The 20,861-nt window shown below is 40.2% G+C and overlaps 1 long non-coding RNA gene across 1 annotated transcript; it reads right to left on the bottom strand.

Moving 5' to 3' along the window:
* Positions 1-222: 222 nt before the first annotated feature.
* On the bottom strand, positions 223-12,826 carry LOC145545821 (uncharacterized). Its single transcript, XR_014082233.1, has 5 exons — positions 12,722-12,826; positions 9,738-9,895; positions 6,079-6,262; positions 1,690-1,774; positions 223-573 (listed from the first exon to the last, which is right to left on the bottom strand). It is a non-coding gene; the product is annotated as an uncharacterized LOC145545821 (long non-coding RNA).
* Positions 12,827-20,861: the final 8,035 nt, after the last annotated feature.

Here is a 20,861-nt window from a genome sequence, read left to right as displayed (position 1 = left end):
TGGTATAATAGAGAACTACAAAGGTGGGGTGACTAAAGAAGAAGTACATTGGAGTTTTGAGTCACTTCTTTTTTTTTTTTTTTTTGAGTCTCTTCTGATTGACAAAATCGTGATTATATTGTCAGTTTCTGTGATAAGGTGGATGATTAGAAATACCACAAAAAAGTCAGGCCACAACTCAGCTCCCTCTGTTCGAGGAAAATAAACTCAGTCATGGCTGTCTTTTTTTAGAAGCATTTTTTAAATATTTATTTCTTTATATTTGGCTGCACTGGGTCATCGTTGCTGTGCACAGGCTTTCTCTAGTTGCAGCAAGCAAGGACTACACTCTATTGCGGTGCGCAGGCTTCTCCTTGTGGTGACATCTCTTGTTACGGAGCACAAGCTCTAGGGTGCTGGGTTCATCAGTTGTGGTGCATGGGCTTAGCTGCCCTGTGGCATGTGGAATCCTCCCAGAGCAGGGATCAAACCCATGTCTCCTGAATCAGTAGGCAGATTCTTAACTACTGGACCACAAGGGAAGTCCTATGTAGGTTTTCTCCAACATTGTGTTTGCTTGGCTTCCAATGAAATCTTTAAAAAAAAGGAAAGAAAAATGCATTTATCTTTTGTCATTTATGCACAAAAAAGACTGTATGAATGACCAAGAAAGCTACCTTTAGTTGTCTATAGTCTCCATTGTTTCTAGACCCCATGAATAACATTTAACATAAACTGGTGTCAAAATAAAATTCAGAGAGTTTTGATATGAATATTTTGTTTTGCAAGAAAAAAACTATGACCAGGGAGACTTCAAAATCTAAAGTGGCTTTCAGCAGTGTCAGCTTGGATAATAAACAAGAATGAGAAAGTTCATTTTTTAAAATCTGTGATTGATTACTAGAAACTTACCTTCCTCGAGGGGTAACAGCACCACCTGAGCCTACTTGTTTGAGCTGATTAATTAGGAAGCTGCAAGATCACACTAACTGCAAGAAAGCTTAAATTTTGTTTTAAGGTCAGAATCAGCATTTGGGGAAAATCAGAAGAGTTTAAATTTTGGTTAGGAGGTTATGAATGGTTGACTTAGGAAAACAGTCAACTGTGACCTCTGCTTTGGTCTTTCTTTGATGGAGGTTCAAGGGGGTAGGTTAGCAAATTGGAAAATATTTCAGAGGATTCAGAAGGATAAGCCACAGTGTATATGAAAATGTGCATTTATTACTTATTTTATAAACATGGTTGACTATGCTCTTTAAAAAAGAAGTGCTTTTTAAAATTTTATTTTATTGAAGTATAGTCGATTTACAATGTTGTATTCATTTCTACTGTAAAGCAAAGTGTTTCAGTTATATACATGTGTATGTATGTGTATATATATATATACATATATATATATATATACACACACACATATATATATACATATATATATATATATATACATTCTTTTTTCATGTTCTTTTCCATTATGGTTTATCATAGGATATTGAATATAGTTCCCTATACTATATAGTAGGACCTTGTTGTTTATCCATTCTATATATAACAGTTTGCATCTGTTAATCCCAATCTCCCAGTCCACCCCATTCCCACCCCCTCCCTTTTGGCAACCACAAGCCTGTTCCCTAAAACCGTGAGTCTGTTTCTGTTCAAAAGAAGTACTTTTTAAAAGAAGATGTTATTCCTTTAACGTTTAGTGAAACCTACCTTCCACCTTCACAGAAATCTTTGAACCATGATGAAAAGTAATGTCTTCTGCTTCTTTCTTCGCTCTGGACAAGTGAATTCTTGCCTGCAGAGGTAAATGAACTTTCATCTACCCTCCCACTTTCTGATCTCAGAGGGACTGTCAACATACATACCTTCTAATTTTTTTTTTATCAGTAGTAACTGTTTAAGTAGTTAACATGATGGGAAGATTTCTAAACCTTTTGTTGTCTCTATATACTAAAAGATGGCCAAAATGAGTAGGGGGGAAAGTTACTAAATAGATAATTGATGTATAGATAGATAAAAGATAGATCAATTCCCTCTCTCCAAAAAAGAGAAATATGTGACTGCATAGAAAAAATGAACCTTTGAGTGGCTAGGGAAATTGCAATCTATCTGCAGTAAACAATCCTATAAGTTGGATTTTACAACTTGAGGAGTCCTTGTAGCTGATTCTTTAATAGTGTCAACCATTTTGGATATGATTATGGAAAACTTCTATGAATCATCTCAAATTGAAATGATGTCAGAGAAGCTGACATTCTGAAATCAGAAAGAAAAGCCTCTCAACTCACCCAAAAATTGAAATGGGAAAACATTTTGTCCAATAATTGAAATCATTTTGGACAGTGCCTGTTGCATCAAGAATCCTCAAATATTATCTGATATTCATCAGGTCTTATATCCGGTATATATAGCTTCTAAAGTTACTTTAAAAGTTTACAGACCATAGTCTTTAAAATCCATTCTTATTGATGGATACTCAACAACATTGATTCTACTGTATTAGATTGAGCAGTTTATTTTAAACCACAGTGCAGAGAGAAGTCGTTTGCTTGAGAACAATAAAGTAATAATGATAATCATTTTTCCTCCCCCCCTCTTTTAGGTTTTGACCAGGAGAGAATAACTACAAGAAACTACTAATTTACAAAACGTGCAGATGACCTAGTTTATTCATAACCATAGGAGTTTTAATTTATTAACCAACAATTTAATATAAGCAGTGCCTAGTAATTCTAGTTTGCTGTGCTTTGTAGGAGAATAATGTATTACTTAATGGGGAAGATAAATCTATTATAGGAAAATTTTAATAATGAGCAAAATTATGTTTGGGTATTTTTATGGGAAGTAATTAGTTGCAAACTGTCCTTCCCCTAAGTGTGGCCGTATTGGTGGCAATTGTTATTTGGTGGTCAATTACCTACTAGACAACCAACCCACATCTTGTTGCAGAGGAATGGTAGAGGACCAGCATGGCAGGACCAGGGACCGGAAGAGAGCTCACTAAAGTAAACTTTTGACATCCGTTAACTTCAATCCCTGCCCCCAGTTACCTCAGAGTGGATCTAGAGAGGGCATAGAGGTTGTAGGTGAAGGATTCTGCCCCATGTCTCAGATGACTTGAGACTGTACAGACAGCCCAGGTACCCTCAGCAAATCTCTCTCCCTTTGGCTTGCTAAACTGCCTAAAACTTGTTCCCTCCTCAGAAAAGACTCCTTGGCAAGAAAGTATTAGTTCTAGAAGGCCCTTGGTCAAATACAAATGTGAAACCAGATGAGGAACATATTAATAATAATTCATGTGAATCTGTGAGTGCTTGTGTATTAAGTAGTAATTTTGTTGTAAATAAGCTTCAGGAAACTCAATTCACACTAGCTTAAGCAAATAAGGAACTCATTGGTTCACAGAGCTGAGAAGGAATCTGAGGTGGTCCATGGGATTCAGAAAACTAAGATCATGGCCTCCGGTCTATCACTTCATGGCAAATAGATGAGGAAACAATGGAAACAGTGACAGCTTTATTTTGGGGGGGCTCCAAAATCACTGCAGATGAAATTAAAAGAAGAAGGCTCCTTGGAAGAAAAGCTATGACCAACATAGACAGCATATTAAAAAGCAGAGACATTACTTTACCAACAAAGGTCCATCTAGTCAAAGCTGATTTTTCCAGTAGTCATGTATGGATGTGAGAGTTGGACTATAAAGAAAGCTGAGCACCAAAGAATTGATGCTTTCAAACTGTGGTGTTGGAGAAGACTCTTTAGAATCCCTTGGACTACAAGCAGATCAAACCAGTCCATCCTGAAGGAAATCAGTCCTGAATATTCATTGGAAAGACTGATGCTGAAAGCTGAAACTCCAATACTTTGGTCACTTGATGCCAAGAGCTGACTCACTGGAAAAGACCCTGATGCTGGGAAAGATTGAAGGCGGGAGAAGAAGGGGATGACAGAGGATGAGATGATTGGATGGCATCACCGACTCGATGGACATGAGTTTGAGTAGACTCTGGGAGTTGGTGATGGACAGGGGTGCCTTGCGTGCCGCAGTCCATGGGGTCACAGAGTTGGACATGACTGAGTGACTGAACTGAACTGATGGGATTCAGGGGAGAGCTTCAGGAGTAAGACCATGAGGTCTGGAACCAACCACTCAAACAGCACCGGAATTCACTCAATTCATCTCCCAATTCTGTTTTTCTCTGGGTGTTGATATAATATTCTATTACTGAAGAGCTGACTCATTGGAAAAGACCCCGATGCTGGGAAAGATTGAGAGCAGGAGGAGAAGGGGACAACAGAGGATGAGATGGCTGGATGGCATCATCGACTCGATGGACATGGGTTTGGGTGGACTCTGGGAATTGGTGATGGACAGGGAGGCCTGGCGTGCTGCGGTTCATGGGGTCGCAAAGAGTCAGACACAACTGAGCAACTGAACTGAACTGAACTGAACTGAAGATGAGCTTTCTCCATATAGACAGGTCTACACTTGTATTATCCTAGTTCAGCAGCACCAACAAAAGAGAGATTCCTTCTTTCATCTAGCATCCATGTATCAATTCCAGGAAAGACTGTGAGTAGCCCAAAGAGTCACATCCCTACTCCTTGGACCAACCACTGCTGTCAAGATGAAGGGGCACTAGAGTTGGTTCAGTCTGGGCCTTCGTGTTTGTCCCTGTAGCTGGAGAAGGATGCCATGATGAAAACCCCAGTAGAATCCCACGAGGTAGAATAAGAATTTTCACAAAGGAAAAGGAAAATATTACTTGAGTTAAGAGAGACCTAAATCTCTTATTCCTGACTGTGGAGGGGGGAAAAAGTCGAGAATCCATGGCAAAGTACAGTCCTTTAGTAATGAACACGCTCTAATGTTTAGTATTTCAAAACTCTCAGCAGAATCCCACATGTACCTGACTTCCAGTGACACAGACTATCTAAGATGTCACCTTCCCCTTTTTCACTTGAATTGTATCAACTATTGAGATGATATTGTGAATCAAAAGCTCTGCTTGGCTTTTGAGCAACGATTTCTGAAGGTGGTGGGCAATACAAACAGCCTCATCTGATAGCTGTGGTTTCTGAAATAACAGTGGTATTTGGTTTACAACTGTCCTTGGAAATGGGTTTAAATTGATGGACACAAATAACAGATATTCTCTTTTTTCTAAGAAAAAAATATTTCCAAATGGGAGGTACAGATGGGACTGACTCAAGGGAGTCCTTAGTGAAAAACTGGAAAACCACTTTAGAAAGGCATGTCTGAAAAAGGGCAGAAATAGTTAGGATCCACACCAGGAGCATGGGGGAGAAGTGAGTGAAGGGGAGAGGGTATAAGATAAATGAAAAGGGATGAGGGAGACACTGCAGGTGTCTCCATTTCTAAAATAGCTTTATCCATTTCTATTGTTTGCCAGGATGCCCTCTTCTGAACACCTCAGACCTACTACTCCGACTGGAAACCTGGTACCATCCTAAACTCCTTCTCTCCCTTACCAACCCACCCCATCATTTACCTCTAATCTCAAGGATTTCACTTCCTAATGTCTCTCCTTTGGTCTACTTTTCTCTTGTTTCATTTAGACCATCATTATTTTTCACATAGTTTACCACCACAGCCCCAGACCTGGTGTCCCAAGCTCTAATTTTGCCTCCCCATTGCCAATTTCACAACTCCAATCATTCTCCACTCTCCAGGGTAATCTTTCTGAAGTAGAAATTATCCTCTTACTTAAAACTTCAATGAGTCTGCCTCTACTCAAAATAAAACTACTGAACATGGCCTCTCAGGCTGATCTCTGCAACCTCTTCTTTCAGCAGTTTCCTGGTACAATCCATCCTTTATCCACAGAATGTCTTTCAGTTCTCTTAAGGCAATTTGCATTTGGGGTGTTTTTTTTAAAACCTTACAGCCTTCATATAAGCTGTGTCTTTTTTACCCACTCTCCCCCTTCCCTGTTTTCAAACATGGCAACTTATACAAACCCAATCAACTTATGATACAACCAATAAGCAGTATTTGTTAGGGCAGAGTCTGACAAGCTAAAACAAAGATCCCCCAATATGGTGTGCCTTCAACAAGAAGGGCTTAACATTTCTTGCCCGTGTAATGGTCTGGAGGTAAAGAGCCGAGGCTAGCAGAGCAGATCTGCCGTCTTCAACTGGAGCTCCTCTCTGGCTGCTTTCTCTTTTGCATGTACTGCAGTCATCAGAAAGAGCAAAGGGGCCAGGACAGCTCACTCATTTCTTCTACAGTTACAGTTGGGAAGCGGGGCAATCCCATTGGCTAGAAAATACAAATGAGAGCACTGAGATTCAAGGAATTATGGGAAATGTAGTGTGTAGCTGGCACACATATACCTGACTAAAAAAACTGGACAACTTTTCAAGATTGTATGTAATCCCTTCTTTCTCTCTGTTCAGAAGCAACACCAACCCAGTACAGGGAAGTCATTTGCTAAGGGAAGTGGGATCAGAAGTTCTGAGGTGGGAATGAGACCCAGAAGCAGGGCCATTACTCAGTAAGCACCAATATGTCTGCACTGGTTATTAAAATATCAAAATATAGCTGTATCGTTTGGCAAAGAATCACTCCTCTAAGATCTCCTATATGCTTGTCTGCATATATGGCCATCCCAACTCCTCTTTGGGACCCTTGGACTTCTTCCATGATCCAACAGCTAAAGGATTAATGTTTGGCACAGAGAGGGACCCAAGAGATCAGACTCTCTCTGCTTTTTTTGTTGTTTAGTCCTAAGTCATGTCTGACTATTCACAATCTCGTGGACTGCAACACACCAAGCTTCCCTCTCCTACACTATCTCCCAGAGGTTGCTCAAACTCATGTCCATTGAGTCGTGATGCCATCCAACCATCTCATCCTCTGTCACCCCCTTCTCTTCCTGCCCTCAGTCTTTCCCAGCATCAGGGTATTTTCCAATGAATTGGCTCTTCGCATCAGGTGGCCAAAGTATTGGAGCTTCAGCTTCAGCATCAGTCCTTCCAGTGCATATTCAGGGTTGAATTCCTTGAGGCTTCACTGGTTTGATCTCCTTCTTGTCCAATGGGACTCCCAAGAATCTTCTTTAGCATCACAATTTGAAAGCATCAATTCTTTGGCACTCAGCCTTCTCTGTCATCCAACTCTCACATTCGTACATGACTTCTGGAAAAACCATAGCTTTGACTATATGGACCTTTGTCAACAAAGTGATATCTCTGCCTTTTAATACACTGTCTAGGTTTGTCATAACTTTTCTTCCAAGGAGCAAGTGTCTTTTATTTTCATGGCTACAGTCACTGTCTGCAGTGATTTTAGAGCCCAAGAAAAAAAAAATCTGTCACTGTTTCCACTTTTTCTCCACCTGTTTGCCATGAAGTGTTGGGACCCTCCCTGTTGGATAACCCATTTAATTGATGTTGATTGTTGATATTTGAATATTACCCCTGACCAGAAGTCTAACATCCAGTGGCCTTCTTCAGTCACTGAATCTCCTTCAAAATAAAAACCCTGCAATAGACAGAGGTTACTGAACCTCATCTTTATTTTCCTCTGGAAATCTTGCTTTAGGGACAGAAAACCTGAGGTTGAGTCAGATTTCCATGACCCATAATATGAGTGAATATGACCCCTGTGGGCGATGTTCATTTTGCCAGAGGAGAAAGAATCTGAGCTCATGGGAAGAGAGGCCCAAGTTATGTGTCCTAAACAATGCAGACAAGACTTTAAGAAACCAACAACTGGAAAAGCCAGAATTCATCTAATTGACAGCCCACCCAAAGACATCTTCCAACCATCAAATCCTTTTTCCTGATGGGTTACAGGTGTGATAGAGTGGGACGAACACTGGATTTGGGGCCAGAAGGTCCTGGTACTAGCTTGGAATAGTGGAAAAAACAGGTTTGTAGACTGCTTCCCTGATTACAATCTGTATAGTCTGTCTCCACAGCTATAAAATGAGAGATAATATTTACCACAAAGTACTATGAGGGGTGAATGAACTAGGGTATGCTGGATGCCAGGCATGCAACAGGCATGAATAAAAGCAAATTCATGTTTCTTTTTTTTTTTAATTTTTAAAAAATATTTATTTATTTATTTGGCTGCACCAGGTCTTCACTGCAGCATGTGGGATCTTTGATCTTTGTGAAGCATGTGCTATTTTTTTTAGTTGTGGTATGCAAGAACTTTAGTTGCAGCATGTGGGACCTAGTTCCCTGACCAGGGATCAAACCCGGGCCTCCTATCTTTGGAGCCCGGAGTCTTAGGAACTGCACCATTAGGGAAGTCCCCATGTTTTTTTCATTTCCTTTTCCTCTCTTGTTCTTTATCTTCACCATGCTTCTACACCTATTCATCCCCCCAACCCTGTACTCACTCGCATAGGAATTTGTAGTGGGACCACAATCAAGTCCCACAGTTTGTAGTGGGACCACCATCAGGTTACATTAATATACAGTTCAGTTCAGTTAAGTCACTCAGTCGTGTCCGACTCTTTGCAACCCCATGGACTGCAGCACGCCAGGCCTCCCTGTCCATCACAAACTCCCAGAGCTTACTCAAACTCATGTCCATCTAGTCGATGATGCCATCCAACCATCTCATCCTCTGTCGTCCCCTTCTCCTCTCGCCTTCAATCTTTCCCAGCATCGGGGTCTTTTCCAATGAGTCAGCTCTTGGCATCAAGTGGCCAAAGTACTGGAGTTTCAGCTTGCAGCATCAGTCCTTCCAATGAACATTCAGGACTGATTTCCTTTAGGATTGACTGGTTTGGTCTCTTTGCAGTCCAAGGGACTCTCAAGAGTCTTCTCCAACACCACAGTTCGAAAGCATCAATTCTTTGGAGCTCTGCTTTCTTTATAGTCTCTTTCACATCCATACACGACTACTGGAAAAATCAGCTTTGACTAGATGGACTTTGTTGGTAAAGTAATGTCTCTGCTTTTTAATATGCTGTCTATGTTGGTCATAGCTTTTCTTCCAAGGAGCAAGTGTCTTTTAATTTCATGGCTGCAGTCACCATCTGCAGTGATTTTGTAAATATATATATATATATATATATATGTGTGTGTACGTATATATATATATAAAAATCAGTTTTCCACACGAAAAGCAGGAATTCAGCAGGATTTCTTGCATGATGAAATTATTAATGTGAAGCAAGATACAGATATGGAGGACTGCAATTTGAGGTCAAGAGGAACAAAAGAAGTGACAGATGTACATAATTTTCTATACATATTGCATAGTTTCTATGATATAATTTACAAAATTATCTACACTAAACATTTCAGATTATACCTGAATTAAAGCAAAGATCTGTGATATTGGAGATGCCAACCATTTGTGTCAAATGACCCAGTCTTTCAGAATATGCCTGGCCCAGAGTTGACACTTAGCATTTGTGGAGTAAAAGAGTGGATTTACAATAAAATACGGACTTTGTGAGGCAAAAGCAGTATAAAGTAGAATGTACTTAAGGCATATGTGGGCTGATTTCATACCAAAACCAGACTGATGTTTGAAGAAAAATGAACCAGCTCATGAATTATGCTGAAGTTTAAACTTCGCTTCAAACTAGTTATTGCTCTAAGAAGAGCCTTCTGCTTTAGTCATTGTCAGCTAATAGATGTATGCTTTCCTAAATGTATATTTGAATTTCTAAAGTCTTGTGTTTCACACCAAGAACCAAATTTCAGTCAACATTTTCACTTACTAAAAGGAAGTAATCGATGAGTAAGCTTTATTTTTGAAGAATTACCTTTCAGAAGAGAAGTAGAAATTCATACATAATTCATGAATCAGCAAACGATTTTTATGCATTTCTTTAGTATTGCTCAGAGGTGCAAAATACCCCTCTTCTCTACAGATCCATCAGCAAGTGTTCATTGAATGTCTTCTGGACTTTGTCAGAGAAGTCTAATGTGGTAGAAAGAAATCATTAGAGAAAAAGGAGGGATATAATCAAGCGTTAAGTTCTAATGTTACAAATAAAACATGCCCTCTTAAATTAGATGTTTTGGGGAGTAACATTTAGAAGAGTAGGGGAAAAGAGAGTAGAGTCCAACTCTTTGCAACTCCATGGACTGTAGCCCACCAGGCTCCTCTGTCCATGGAATTCTCCAGGTAAGCACACTGGACTGTGTTGCCCTTCCCTTCTCCAGGGGGTCTCCCCAACCTAGGATTCAAACCTGGGTCTCCCGCATTACGGGTAGATTCTTTACCATCTGAGCCACCAGGAAAGCCCAGCCTGGAGGGGAGGCACCAAATAGAAGACCATTACGTAGCTCAGGTCATCATTGAGGTCTTGGGGGAGGGTAATGAGCTCAAACCACTTCAGTGAGGATTAAAGCCAGGTCCTTTAAATTAAAGGCAGGTCCAGGTAATGGGAAGGGTGGGAACTGATACATTTCTGAGGACAGGTAGGGGAGAGCACTTAGGAGTCAGGACAGACAATAGGATTTACATGAGTCTTAAATTTAAATGATAGGTTAATGTCTGGGGAGAAGTTAGATACTTTTCCATTCAATTCTTTCTCTTTTCTTGATATTTTAATTAGAAGGTTAGTTAATTCCTCTTTTGTATACTCAGAACACTGAAACACTGACCTGATTTTTACTTGTTTACATAGTATTATTTGGAATTTTTCATCTCTATTTTTCAGGTTTCAGGAAACCCATCTTGGTTTATTTACCCTTTTTAACACCTCCATTCCCTTGGTCAGTGACCAGGGATAAGCCCTCTGGAAGCAAGAGAGGAGACAAAACTTTTATTTGCCCTAAAACCTTAAATCTTTTATTGCTCTAGAGATAAAGTGAATTTTGTTCTATCAATTTTGACAAAAAATAACACAGCTCATCTAAATAGAGTTCATGTTATAGGACCTTCAAACTTAAAATTACTCCATGTATATTTCTCATAAAAGTCTAAAGCATAATATTGTATTCTCAAAGTATGGTCTGTGGGCCACTGGTGAAGCTGAGACACAGCAGTCATGGTTTTTTCCTTTAAAAATCTTGCAGTTTTTAATGATTTCTATTTCTAGTAAGTCATACTGTTATTATTTAAAATAGTGATGGGAAATTTCCTTTTACTATAAGTTTATTTAGATAAAGAAAACTAGGTTAGTGAAAAGACACAGAAAAATTACACAGGAGGTTCTCTGATGTATCAAAAATTGTGAAGGTAGCAAAAAGTGATTGAAGTTTGGGGAACATTAGACAAGTAAGCAGTACATGGGGTTGTAAGGCAGAAGATTCAAGTCTTGGCTTGGTCATAATCAGTTCTAAGCCAGTTAGGCAGTATAGTGTTACTGAATGTCATCCGTGAAATGGGGACGGTAACATTCCCCTTATAGGGTCTTAATCAAAAGAGACAAAGCATATGATGGCACCTTGAAACCTGCCAAGTGCATTGAGAACGTCAGCTTTTATTGTTGTGACAGGTGCCACGGGCACTGATGTTCAGCTGCTGATTTACAATTGCTCTTGTAGAGACAGAAGTGTAGCGCAGGGAACTCACCTCCCCTGCACCATGTATTGTGCCCTAAAATGCATCTGTTGCTTCCTGATGATGTTATCAATCTTTAGGGGAAGGAACTTATTGATTTGTTTCTCTTAGAAGTGCTTCTGCGAATTGATCTGGCCATTTTGATGTTGCAGGCTTGCTAATGCCTCAGCCGGGCTGCCCCTGAATGTGGTTGGAAATGATCCTGCTGCAGGGAAAAGGCCGGATCGTTCTGACACTCTGGGGTCTGGCCTGGCTCCTCCAGGTCTGAGCAGCCTCCGTCCGAGCTGAAGCTTAACTCCTGCAGGGCTCTTGTTCAGCAATAAGCAGTAACAACCAGTCTCAGAATGTGTTTCTGCACCCAGCAGTACCTGGGGCTGGAGGCCAAGGGTATTTTCATGTTTTCCTTCCTTAAAATGGGCTTCCCTTGTGGCTCAGCTGTTAAAGAATCTGCCTGCAATGCAGGAGACCTGGGTTCGATCACTGGGTTGGGAAGATCCCCTGGAGAAAGCAAAGGCTACCCACTCCAGTATTCTGGCCTGGAGAATTCCATGGACTGTATGTATAGTCCATCTGGTTGCAAAGAGTCAGACACGACAAAGCGACTTTCAGTTTCACTTTTCCCTAAAATAGTCAAAGGGAGTGGGGCAAAGAATGTCATATATTCCTCCAGTAAGTGAGTCATTTCTGTAGTTTTTCCATTCCAAACTTAGGTTCAATGGAGGCAGCGGAAACACTGAATAAAGTGCATGGGGTTTTGAATGGTAAGTTTTCACCACTTGTTCCTGAAGCAATCTCCTGCAGATTTTGCATGCCCCTCCAAGCCTATGTTTATACATCTGGAAAATGGGAGTAATAAAACCTATCTATAAGGTTCCCCAAGTGGCAATCCTAAAGGAAATCAACCCAGAATATTCATTGGAAGGACTGATGCTGAAACTGAAGCTCCAGTTTCCAACTGATGCTGAACTGAAACTGATGCGAAGAGCTGACTCATTGGAAAAGACCCTGATGCTGGGAAAGATTGAGCGCATGAGGAGGAGAGTTGACAGAGGATGAGATGATTGGATGATTGGACAGCATCATCAACTCAATGGACATAAGTTTGACCAAACTCCAGGAGACAGTGAAGGACAGGGAAGCCTGGTGTGCTGCATGGAGTCCATGGGGTCGCAAAGTCAGACATGACTGAGCAACTGAACAATAACAACAAGGTGGTGCTAGTGGTAAAGAGCTGACCTGTCAATGCAGGAGCTGTTAAGAGATGCTGGTTTGATCCCTAGGTCGAGAAGATCCTCTGGAGGAGGGCATGGCAACCCACTCCAGTGTTCTTGCCTGGAATCCAGAATCCCATGGACAAAGGAGCCTGGCAGGGTCACAAAGAGTGGGACCCAAATGAAGCAACTTAGCACTCATGCTAAGGTTGCTGTGAGAACTAAATGAAATAACTCTCTGATGCAATTGGGCAGAACAGCAGATTCTGGCATCATTTAGTTTCTTGGGACACTGCTGGGCTTTGGTTAAGTACAATCCATTTATCACCTGCAACACGTCCTCAGGCTCAGATTAAAGTGTTGGCAACCCTGAATCAACCCACTGCATACTTACCAAAATGAAATGGTGATACGTGCACTGAGCTAGGGAAGAGGCACTGACCGTCTACTCCTAGAAGAAAGTCATAAAGGAAGACCTAATGATGTAATCTTTGTATTTGGGGGGCCACCTCCTAAACTCAAGCCCATATGGCTGCTTCTGGTATGCTCTTGTGAATTGGACTCTGAGGAAGGCTGCCTGAAAGAGAAGTGATGGTCAGGGAGAGGAGCATCCGAGGTAGATCCCACAGGCTCTTGTTCACTCCTAGAGCATCATGAAGCCTTCCTCCTCCAATTCTTTGGGTCCAATAGGCACCTGGCAGAGGTCAGCACTCAGTAAGCATTAGCTGGCAGAAGGATGTAGTTTAGAATACAGGACAAAAATGCTCTCAAATATTTAATCACACAGAAAAGTGTGCACAAATATGGACTTGTGCCCAGCTACGACCCTTATGGGTAGAGGGTCCTTCAAGAGGAATCTTTTATGCTCTAATGCATGAGTGAACACAAGCGTGCTGTGCATAACCAGGTGCAGTAGAGCAGAGAGGTCTCTGGAGTCAGGCTGACCTGTTGTTTTGATGTTTAGTCACTATGTTGTGTCCAACTCTTTTTCAACCCCATGGAGTATAGCCCACCAGGCTCCTCTGTCCATGGAATTTCCCAGGCAAGACTAATGGAGTGGGTTGCCATTTCCTTCTCCAGGGGATCTTCCTTGAATCAAATTCCAGTTCTGCTGCTTACCAGCTGTGGGAACTTGAGCAAGATATTTAATCTCTTTTGAGTCCTGGTTTCCTTATCTCTAAAATGGGGATAGTCATAGTACCCATCTCATGAGATTATTGTCAAGATAAATGAGATAATGCGTGTAAAGTGCTCAGCACAGTTTCATGCATATGATAAGCCCTAAATGGAAGTTGTTTTATTATTATTATTATTATTATTGGCTGTTAGTAGTAGGGTTCCTTTTTCATGAAGGTAAAACATGTTTCTAGACCTGCTGCAAGGAGGTTATTTACTGGGTACCTAAGCAAGTGCTTGGGAAGGTTGTTTCATGTTTCCATGTAGATGTTTTGAGATGTACAGATGATGCTTGTATCTATGTTTTTGCAAAAAGACACAAGTTGCATTTTGAGGAACTGATTTTTTAGCCTTAAAACAATTCAGAACGCTTTGCTCAGAATGTTTCTACATAGAAGGAGAGAACCATACCTAGATAATAGCCCTGTGGTTACTTTCCCTTTGGAGGACTATCCTTTAGCACAATTAGCACTAGGATTGGTTAGGACTGGTTTTCATGTCATTCTATTGGAAAAACCTGTTCTTGGATTTCCCTGTAAATGACAAGTTAGACAATGCATGTGGATAATACCCAAGTCCATCAACATTTTCCAGGAGGATAAAAATCTTAAATGAATATCATACTAATGGTACTGTGAAACGATTATGGACTTTGATGACAGCAAACCTGGATTACCTAATCTGTCTGCCACTTACTGGCTCTTTTTAAAAAGCATATGTTTCTCCAACCTTGTACATGCAACAGCCTGGAATGCCATTCTCACACTGCAGTCCATTTGGTGAATCCTGGCTTCCCCGGTGGCTCAGATGGTAAAGGATCTGCCTCCTATGAGGGAGACCGGGTTTGATCCCTGGATCGGGAAGATCCTCTGGAGAAGGGAATGGCAACCCACTCCAGTATTCTTGCCTGGGAAATCCCATGGACAGAAGAGACTGGTGGGCTCTAGCCCATGGGGGTAGTCGTGTCCAAAGAGTCCGACACAACTGAGTGACTAACCCTACACTACACTATACTACTCAACATTTAGCACAAAATATCAACTCTTCAAGGACAACTCATATTTGTCAAGATAGTGGTTCAGTTGTTTAACACAGATCAAACAATAGCTGGTGGAATAGTTTGTGTATTTCTCTGTAAGAGTTGGTAGAGGGTAATAGGATGGGTTCTACTTTAAGAAGTGGTCCTTGGGCTCAGGCACCTTCTGTTTCACCACCATGTCTACGTTCTATCCCACAGCAAAAGGGAAAGAACTTGAGAGCAAGCAGCTTTGGCACAGATCCCTTCTGATCTCATCCCTTTGACTAGAGCTTAGGTATATGGCCATGCGAAAGTTCAAGGGGAGCTGGGAAATGGAGTTTCAATCTGAATGACCATGTCCCAGCCAGTCAAAAAGTCAAGGGGAAGAAGAGGAAAATGTTTATGAACAACCATTAGCAATCTATTGTCACATTCTCTCTTTCCATTCAAGGCAATATTAGGAGTGTAGGAACCATGTTGCATTCCTTTTTGGAAACCAAATACTATGAAACCATTAAAAAAATAGAGCAGATCAACAGGTTTTGATAGGGAATGACCTTCAGGATATACCTTAAGTTTAAAAAAAAAGTACAGAAATTAAGTATAATGGAATAGCTTTTGTGTGCTTATGTATATTGACCTTCTTAAGAAAGATACAAATTAAACTACTAAGTCTGGTTACTTTGAAGGGACAGAGGTAGGAAGAAGGTAAACTTTTATTGAATAAGGCTTAACTCATTTGAATTTCTACCTTTTATGTGTTGTATTACCTATAAAATTTTTAAAAACTTTGAAATCACTGAATTATTCAGATATGGTTCTATTACTTATCACAGACTACTTTCTCAACAAGTAGGTGTGAATGACATGGAAACCAGTCCTAACCAATCCTAATCTTAACAGTGCTGATGGATATCCCACCCCCCCACTCCCCCAAAAATGCAACTACAGGACTATCATATGGATGTGGTTCTTTCCTTTTAAGTAGAAACTTTCTGAGCAGGAGAATCCTGGGTTAACAGAAAGACCCAAATGTCTTAAGACCAGAAAATCAAGCCCTCAAAATGCAACTTATGTCTTCTTGCAAACTCATACACTAGCATCATCCATATTTCTCAAAAGATGTTACAACAAAACATGAAACAACTTTCTAGGTGAACTACCCTGACTTCTGCTAATAAGTGTGTACCTAAAATTTAGGCTTTTGAGAATTTTCAAGAAATGACTTGTTTAAAGTGTTTCCATGAATGTGAAGAAAATCTCAGCATAAGTGAATGAATGACCTCAGTCATTTTCAAATATCCTCTAAATTTGACTTCTTTTCCTTCAATAGCAGGCAAGAGTGCCCCTAGAAAGAACTTTGCATGCATGATTTTTTGAATGTACAGTTAAGTATAGGGATGGTTGCCTGCAATGCAGGGGACACAGGTTCGATTCCTGGTCCAGGAAAATTCCACATGTGGTAGGACACTAAGCTGTGTGCTGCAACTACTGAGCCCCCACACCTAGAGCCTGTGCACTGCCACAATGAAGATTAGCCCTGACTTGCTGCAACTAGAGAAAGCCCATGTTCAGCAACAAAGACCCAGCACAGCCAAAAATAATTAACTAAGTTAATTTAATTAAAATGTTTAAAATATTACAATGTAAGGCTTCACCTTAAGGATCTTTTGCCCACTTTGTTTTAAAATCAGTATTGGAGAGTATACATTCATTAGCCTAGAAAAAGGATAATTGCTTAAGAAAATGGTAATGTTTTTCACTCTCTCCCTCCTTCTGTTAATTTATGTTGCTGGGGTTTAAGACTATGATAAAGATGTATATAAATTATACCTGCAAAAAATCAAGGACATCATAGATAGAGACATGACATGGGTTTCCTGTATTACTCTCTGCTTTAAAAAAAATTTTTTTTTGAGGAAAGAAAAAGCCAGCAGTATCATGCTTCAGGATTTCAAGCTACACTACAAAACCATAATAATAAAAACAGTATGGTACCAACACAAAAATAGACACATAAACCAGAATTAAGTCTCAACATATACAACCCACTAATATTTGACAAGGGAGCCAAGAATGCCTGAGAGAGAGTAGTCTCTTCAACAAATTGTGCTGGGGAAACTGGAGAAACACATGCAAAACAATGAAATTGAATCCCTTTCTCACACCACTCAACAAAACTTAAATGGATCAAGGACTTCAGCATAAGGCCTGATACCATAAAACTTCCAGAAGAAAATGTAGGGGAAAAACTCACCTATATTGGTTTTGGTGAACCTGATGGCCAAAGCACAAGCAATTAAAGCAAAAATCAAAAAAATGGGACTACATCAAACTCAGGATCTTCCACACAGCAAAGGAAACAGTTAACAGAATGAAAATGCAATCAATAGAATGGGAAAAATTTTTGTAAATCATATATCAGATAAAGGGTTATTACCCAAAATATATAAAGAACTCAGTCAACTTAATAACAAACAAACAAAAAGCTCCAAACAATCTGATTTTACAAAGGGCAGAAGAGCTAAAAATGCTTTCTTTTTCCCAAAGAGGACATCAAAATAGACAATAGACATGTGAAAAGATGCTCAAGATCTCCAAACATCAGAGAAATGCAAATCAAAACCACCATGAGATATCACCTCATACTGCTAGAATGGCTATCATTAAGAAGACGTGAGACAACAAGTGCTGGCAAAGATGCAGTGAAAAGGAAAATGTACAGTGGGAATGTATTGAAAATATGGAGGGTTCTCAAAAAATTAAAAATAGGTCTACCATATGATCTAGAAGTTCCACTTCTAGGCATACACTCAAAAGAAATTAAAACAGAATTTTGACTGGATATATGCACTCCTATGCTTATTGCAGCATTATTCACAATAGCCATGATAAAAGAAAAAACTCAAATGCCCATCAGTGGGTAAATGTACAAAAAAGATGTGGGACATACATGCAACAGATTATTCAGCTATGAGAAAGGAGTATATCCCCCCGTTTGTGACAACATGGATGGACCTTAAGCACACTGAGCTAAGCAAGACAAGTCAGACAGAGAAAGGCAAGTACTGTGTGACATCACTTGTATATGGAATCTAAAAAACTAAAAGCTATTAAAAACAGAGTGAAACAGTGGTTACTAGGGAATGGAGGCAGATAAGAGTCATACTATTTAAGTGTAAAAACTTGTAAAGAATAGTAAATGAGTCATAGAGATCTAATGCATGGTATAATGGATATAGACAATAATGTACTATATTATAAAAAGCAATAAATATTGCTGCATCAACAATCATAATACAATACATAAATGCATCAAAGTAACACAGCTGTAGACCTTAAATTTATGCAATGCTACATGTCAAATCTATTCAGTAAAAAATTGAGATATGATTCACATAAAATTCACTCTTTTAAAGTATACAATTTGGTGGGGTTTAGTATATTCACAAATTTCTACAGCCCTCACCACTATAAATTCCAGAACATTTTCATAACCCCCTCTATCCTTAAGATTGGCTTAGGCTGTCAGCAGGCAGGCTAAGGGCAGTGCTGGGTTCTAGGCTGTTGCCTCAGTGACTTTTCCAGACTCTGGGACCTCTTAGAGACAGGTCAGGGCTTTGGGATCAAAGAGACATGGATTTAGAGCTCAGGTCTGGCACTTACCAGCTCTGAGATCTTAAGCAAGTTGCTTGGCCTCTCTGTTACTTGGATTTTTTTTACCTATAAAATGAGAATAATAATATCTAGCTTAGGAATTTTGAAAGATTGTAATACATAATAAATGCAAAACAGCCAAATATCTAACACGTACTAAATACTCCAAAAGCACAATATCATCTACCTCAGACAAACCAGGTTTACACTCCTCTTTTGCCTGAGGTGGCCATGCCACTAGGGCCTTAAAGAAATTAAGTTTTACACTCAGGCTCTTCCTGTTCTGAGAATCGCCGCTTAAATCATTGGAGAACAAATAGCAAACAGCCATCCACTTGGTTCCCTAATGAAATTATGTCCAGGTAAGAAACCTTTATTTCCCCCTTGATGTCTGACTTTCCCCAGAGGAAGATCTTTGACATAAAACATGAAGCTAAAGTAACATCCTTGTTCAATCACTTGGCCTTGGGGTATTTTAACAAACTAAATGGCTTCAGGTTCAGACATGAGATGCAGTGAGTGATAACTGGGCAAATGAAGAATTCCTTTTCTCGTTTTTAAAAAGTTTTTTAGCATATTGGCTAAGAGATAGGTCTGTGGGATGAATCCTAATTCTACCATTATTAGTAGTGTGACTTGAACATGTGACCAAATGGCTTTGGATTTCAATAGTGTAATGGAAGGAAAGCACCGTCTTTAGAATAGGGACTACACTGCAGTGTACTCAGAAGAGTACCTAGCCCATGCAGAGGGTACATATTATGAGGATATTCAGGTCCTGCTGAAAACTTTGAATCACCCCCTACTCTCTCATGCTGCCACATCCACCCAGCAGTGTTTGGTAAAATTCTGGAACTTTCTTTGTTCAGCTCTGGGGGCTTGTTTTATTCCATTTTGTCCCTTGAAGGGGCATCTGATGCTCTGGTCTTGAGGTTGTTATTGTTCAGTCATTAAGTCATGTCCGACTCTTTGAGACCCCATGGACTGCAGCACACCATGCATCCCTGTCCTTCACCATGTCCTGGAGTTTGCTCAAACTCATGTCCATTGAGTTGATGATGCCATCCAACCATCTCATCCTCTGTCTCCCCTTCCTCCTCCTGCCTACAGTCTTTCTCAGCATCAGGGTCTCTTCACATCAGGTGGCCAAAGTATTGGAGCTTCAGCTTCAGCATCAATGCCTTCCAATGAATATTCAGGATTGATTACCTTTAGGAATGACTGGTTTGATCGCCTTGCTGTCCAAAGGATTTTCAACAGTCTTCTCCAGCACCACAATTCAAAACCATCAATTCTTGGAAGCTCTCAACTTTCTTTATGGTCCAACTCTCTCATCCATACATGACTACTGGAAAAACCATAGCCTTGACTATATGGACTTTTGTCAGTAAAGTGATGTCTCTGCTTTTTAATATGCTGTCTAGATATGTCATAGCTTTCCTTCCAAGAAGCAAGCATCTTTTAATTTCAAGGCTGCAGTCAGCATCCACAGTGATTTTGGAGCCTAAGAAAATAAAATCTGCCACTGTTTTCACTTTTATCCCATCTATTTACCATGAAGTGATGGGACTGGATGCCATGATCTTAGTTTTTTGATGTTGAGTTTTAAGCCAGCTTTTTCACTCTCCTCTTTCCCCCTCATCAAGAGGCTCTTCAACTCCTCTTTCTGCTATAAGGGTGATGTCACTGGCATGCCACCACTTAGTTGCTCAGTCATGTCCAACTGTTTGTGACTCAGTGGATCCCATAGCCTGCCAGGCTCCTCTGTCCATGGAATTCTCCAGGCAAGAATACTGGGGTGGGTTGCCATTCCCTTCTCCAGGGGATCTTCCCAACCTAGGGAATGAATCCAGGTATCCTGCATTGCAGGCAGATTCTTTACGGTCTGAGCCACCAGAGAAGCCCTGCCATCATCTGTATATCTTAGATTATTGGTATTTCCCCTGGCAGTCTTGATTCCAGCTTGTGATTCACCCAGCCAAAGCATTTTGCATGTTGTACTCTGCATATAATTTAAATAATCAAGGTAACAATATACAGCCTTGATGAACTCCTTTCCCAGTTTTGAATCAGTACATTGTTCCATGTCCAGTTCTGTTTCTTCTTGACCTGCTTACAGGTTTCTCAGGAGGCAGGTAAGCTGGTCTGTTATTCCCATCTCCTGAAGAATTTTCCAGAATTTGCTGTGATCCACACAGACAAAAGATTTAGCATAGTCAATGAAGCAGAAGTAGATGTTTTTCTAGAATTCCCTTGCTTTTTCTATGATCCAACAGATGTTGGCATTTGATCTCTGGTTCCTCTACCTTTTCTA

This window comes from Giraffa tippelskirchi, chromosome 1 (genome assembly GCF_054371585.1).
Source record: "Giraffa tippelskirchi isolate mGirTip1 chromosome 1, T2T-mGirTip1v1.2.pri, whole genome shotgun sequence".
Classification (NCBI taxonomy): domain Eukaryota; kingdom Metazoa; phylum Chordata; class Mammalia; order Artiodactyla; family Giraffidae; genus Giraffa; species Giraffa tippelskirchi.
Note: the sequence above shows the minus strand (reverse complement) of the source record. Positions and strands in the feature narration are given on the sequence as shown.